Source organism: Mus caroli, chromosome 9, assembly GCF_900094665.2.
Source record: "Mus caroli chromosome 9, CAROLI_EIJ_v1.1, whole genome shotgun sequence".
Lineage (NCBI taxonomy): Eukaryota > Metazoa > Chordata > Mammalia > Rodentia > Muridae > Mus > Mus caroli.
In genome coordinates, this window is record NC_034578.1 from 49,603,524 (window position 1) to 49,608,855 (window position 5,332).

At 44.6% G+C, this 5,332-nt stretch overlaps 1 long non-coding RNA gene across 1 annotated transcript in view; it reads left to right on the plus strand.

The window, feature by feature from the left end:
• Positions 1-1,969, plus strand: part of LOC110300996 — a 110,183-nt gene extending 108,214 nt beyond the window's left edge. Inside the window, exon 5 of the long non-coding RNA XR_002378653.1 lies at positions 1,625-1,969. This is a non-coding gene — a long non-coding RNA (uncharacterized LOC110300996). The remainder of the gene's footprint in view (positions 1-1,624) is intronic.
• Positions 1,970-5,332: the final 3,363 nt, after the last annotated feature.

The window sequence follows — 5,332 nt, forward strand, 5'->3', positions numbered from 1 at the left end:
CCCCCAATGGAGGAGATAGAGAAATTACCCAAGGAGCTAAAGGGAACTGCAACCCTATAGGTGGAACAACAATATGAACTAACCAGTACCCTGGAGCTCTTGTCTCTAGCTGCATATGTAACAAAAGATGGCCTAGTCGGCCATCACTGGAAAGAGAGGCCCATTGGACTTGCAAACTTTATGTGCCCCAGTACAGGGGAACCCCATGGCCAAAAAGGGGGAGTGGGTGGGTAGGGGATTTGGGTGGTGGGTATGGGGAACTTTTGGGATAGCATTGAAAATGTAAACGAGGAAAATACTTAATAAAAAATAAATTTAAAAAAAAGAGCAAGACAGTGTGCTAACAATGCCACATGCCAATCTGTTCATTCAGGTAAAGATGCTGCAGAGAAATGGGGTGCAGTGGTAAACAGAGAGTATGCAGGGGGGGCATAAAATCTAGGGGAGCAGGCTCAGCTATGGGCATAGCGGGAGCTTAAAAACTATTTGCATCAGCTACACAACTGTGCCATTTCTGTGCAGTGAGGTTTGCTTTGAAGTATTTCAGTCAGGAGAAAGCACTGACCAGGACTCATGGGTGTACTTTTTAGGTAGTGAGGCAGAGAGGAAAGAAAACGCTGTGTCTGACCTAGAGATTAGAGACAAGTGAGAAAACTCCATATAAATAAGTAATCCAGTTCGAGTTGAAGAAGACAGATGGAGAAGACAGATCCAGAGATGCCATTTGAAAAAGGCATAAAAATTTGTCATGCAAAAATAGAAGGAAGATGACCCTGTGCATTTAGGATGATTTGGACAATAGTTGCAGTCTTAACATTGTAGGTCAATTAAAGTCATAAAGCCACCAGCTTCCCTGTATCTTAAAAGAAATTACAAAAGAGGTCCATGGGGATATTCATTCCGTAAAGTGATTGCTGTGCAAGCACAAAGACCTGGGTTCAAATCCCTAGAACCCACATAAAAATATCTAGGGTAGCAGTGAGCTCCTGTAACCTGAATACTGGGAGGAGGGTGTTGTAAAAACAGGTGGATCCCTCGCTTGGAAGTTAGAGGTAGGGCCAGTGCTTGAGGGCTCATTGGCCAGGCTAATTGAATAGAAGAACTTCATGGAAAACCCCTGTCCTGCGCACACACACACACATGCACGGGAAGGGGTGTGGGGAAGAGCAGACCCAATGGCAGGGTTTAAGGCAGGCAATGATATAGAAAGATTTGCCTTCTCCAAGTGATTCCTGTGGAGACAGTGTAAAAGAGAAACTCAGAGTGGACAAGGCTAGAAGAATTGTCATGGACACCATCTGCCCATGCTCATTCAGGTATATACCTCACAACTTGTTGCAAGAAGACAAAAGAAAAAAAGATATTTAAAGCAGATTTTAAAATACAGAACCAATACATCCAAAATAGTATTTTATGATGGAAACAGCAAATGTTGGAGGTCTGCGTGGCAGCAAAACAAACCTTGAGAAGCTGTGTTTGCTTAGAAGGGTTGATGCCTCAGCAGCTAGCCTGCGAAGGAAGTTAAAGTCAGGGTCGGTGCTCGATGCCTGCGTCCACCCTGTGTGTGCATCATCTTTCCTCTGGGTGAGACACAGAGGTAATTCAGGGTCACTTTGGATTCTAGGAAGAAAAAGGCCTTGTAGGACAGAGCCCATCCTTAGAAGAGGGAAATGATCCTTGAGGACAGGGCAAGCTTCTTCTGAGAAACAGTTTCATCTCCTTGAGCGCTGCCAGCTATGGGACTCCTTCAGCTCCTTTGCAGAAACAGACTACGTGATCATCCAGACAAGGCCCTGACAGTGACTGCATAACTGTGCATGCCCACTGCCCTCCTGCACCAACTCTTTCTCTCCGTACAAGTCTGAATCCATGTCAGTAACCAGAGGATGGGCCTGGGGTCAGCAAATACCTTTATTTGTTTCTCTTCCTAGTGTGGTCACATTAAATAAACCTCTCGTTGCTTTTCACTATTTCTAATGCTTTTAATTGGCATATTTGAGATGAGTAGCCAACCGTAGCATTTGGGAAACTATGGTTTTTTTGCTTTAAAATCTTCAGTTATGACTTGATAGCAACACAAGAACATAAACTTTTCTAAAAGGAGAAAAAACTGTACTAGAAAGTACTGACATACACTGGAATGGGGTCACTTGGCCGGAAAGCTTTGAAGCTAGCAAAAGTTGCTAACATTTGGTCCCAAAGCCAATAGAATTTTCTGGAGACTGAAGGTATAAAGTGTAGGGAAATGGGCAGTTTGCAGCTTCTGAGAAGGGTGAGGAAGTTAGAATCTAGCAAACAAGGAGCTCTGGCCAACTAGACTTAGCCTGGCGCATTTCTGGTATCCTCTGAAACAAGAACAAAAGCCAGGATCTTGAAGAAGCAATCTTAAAAACCAGATTGAGACTCTCCAAGGACGGTGTAACAATGGACAGTCCTGCAAGATTCCCAGCCAGCCACCTAGCAATGGATCTCAGGTCTACCACATGGGGCGGTTCTCAGCCTCTCTGTGTTTCAAGTGCTGCTTCCTTAAAACAGAGATGGCCTGGAGCTCTTCTGGCCGGAGCAAAGCTATTCTGGGGGGGGGACCCCGTGTGTCCCTCCTTTTAGTTGTTAGACAACTGAGACAATGCCCCACCCCCAAAGGAACTAAAATTTCCCAAAAGTCTCATACTAAGAGAAGTAAAATGTTGGGGCCCTGGTACCAGACATAGGAACGTGTCCCCTAGGAAGAGAGTTCACAGCAATCTGACAACCCTGCTAGAAAATCTGGAATCCAGACAACGATGATCAGCAGCACTGCATCCTGACCAGGACTGCTTAGCTAGGCACATGCCTTGCTTTCTATTTAAACCCAAACCTTATGTCAGGACCTCAAATGCAGACCTGGCTGAGACTGGCTGGACTTCCTTGTTTGTCTTTCTTTCCAATGTGGCTGCATTTAATAAATCCCCCTCTTTTGCTTTTTGTCAGTATTTGAATTTCATTGGTTTATTGAGGACAAGTGGTTGAGCCTAGCTTATTAGGGCTCTAAAGTCCCGAGTCCTAGCTGCTTTAATTCTAGCAACATACCTACCAGATGATTAAATAATTTTTTAAATCCAACTGGCTTGCTGAAATGAGTGTCTATTATGGGTTCAGTAAATATTAGAAAACGTCCATTCTACCTCCCATTTTATAAATGGGAGTGCTGAAATCTGGAGAATTTGGTTCATCTAAACTTTTTGATTTTTATAGTCCTCACTAGTATATATATATATATATATATATATATATATATATATATATATATATATATATAAACACAAAATCATGGTTCCTTTTGTGTCCGGAAGACCAAGCCAGGAGTTACATCACTTCTATACTGGCGCTGAGAGAGACCCAAGAAACCAGAGGGTCAAATGGTCCAGTCTGAACTTAAAAGGCAGATCCTAGTGCTTTGAGTACTTTCTTTGGAAGCATCCTCTGACAAGGATGGTTGCCATAGAGTAGACATTATTCATCATCTAAATGTCCACCAGGAAATAGCAGAGCTGGAGGAGCCAGAGTGGCAGATGGGAAGGTTTGCTAAGTTACCACAGGAAAGGAAAACAAACCCCACCTGTTAGCTCGTGCACCCTCTATTTCTACATTGGAATAGCTGGCTGGTGTGTGTGTGTGTGTGTGTGTGTGTGTGTGTGTGTGTGTGTGTGTGTGTTTCCATGTGTGTGTCCATCCTTCTCCCCTCTCAGCAATGTTCTGTTCTTGGCGATGCTTTTTAATCCTGGAGCAGATGGCTGCAGCTGCTATAACAGCATCTGTTGCTGCTCTTTCACCTTCTAGCTTTGGCAGGAGCAGTTGGCAAGACAAGTTTGCAAGGTCTGTTGGTACCCAATAGTACTGCTATCTGTCAAATATTGTGTGGGGAGGGGTATGGGGGAGGGTGGATATCTAGGCTGAGGAAATGCTAGTGTAAACCAGTCATGATCCCTAGGGCCTACTTGATCCAAAACCCTTCTTCAGAGTAGTTCCTCTCATGGGATCAGAGCTGGGAGAGTGGCTCTCTCACTTATCACCCATATTTATGCTAGAGAGACCTGTTTACTGGCCACAGAAGAGGCTTGAATTCAAAGAGGGATACATGTCTTTCAGATGGAACACTGAGAACCCAGAGCATCGATCTAAAGGAAAGAAGTGAAGTTAACCCTGGCTCCCCTAGACTCACTCTGCGGATCACGCCCAAGCTGACCAGTGTTAGTCCTCACTAGATCTGGACGGGCATATGGAGGGCATCATTCGGTATCCTGTCTACATCAGTAGATGGGATCATGTGCAGCCACTAGCCAATCACAGGTGATCCCGGAGTTTTTAGGGTTCGAGTCTGGGCCTGGCAGTATTTAACAAGCCAGGCTTGGCCACCTTTACTCAATAATCCAATTAAAGGGACAAGAAGTAGTGAAAATCAGAGAAAGGAGATATATTCAGCGTGAGACAAGAAACAAAAGCCCCATTGACAACCCTGCCCCTACCACATGTCCACATTTGGATGCTGATGAAGGTTTAGATTTAAATAGAAGGTGAGAGGCATTTTAGATAAGCAGTGCTGGTCAAGGGGTGGTCCATCCATCAATGACCCATCACTGCCTGGACTCCAGTCTCTCTACCCAGGGAGTCTGACAAGTTTTCAGAACTCTGTAATATTTCTTTCGGAAGACTCTCTTCCCTTCTTGCTTGTACCAAGGCCCCGGCTCTTCCTTCTAGCCCAAGACTCCTGGGGATTTCTAATTTCTTGGGGTCTACTTTTTCAACAGTCTGACAGTGAGACTGGAGACCATGGGCAGTATCTTCCTCCCTGGCAGGATGTGGTCTTCATCTCTGCTCAGTTTGCTACATCTTGGGAAAGATGGTTTCTATAGAGTTTTGTTTTCCACTTGCATTCCCTGTAGAAGCCAGATTCCTGTCTCATACACACTGAGGTCCAGGTTGTTATTTATCATCCAAACCAGAGAAAAACCACCAGAATGAGGATGCTTACACCTCCTTAGTGAGTGAGCATCTCTGCATCGAGGTTTTTGCTGCCAAGCCCACGTCAAGTGTTAAGATCACTAGATGCTGAGCCAAGACCTCTGAGAATTTGTGATTTGAAGAGATCTTCTCTGCCACCTCACTGCCTTCATCGAATTACTACAAGAGAAATCTGTGAGCCATTAAATTGCTCTCTCAGTCATTGTTGGAAGTCAGAAGAGGCCCAGCAGTTGTGGAGTAAAAAGCCAAAGCTTAGCAAGAGGCCAGCATTTTCCAGGGGCCAACTATCTCTATCAGCTGACAGTCCATGGGAGAAATGGCATGGAAATTC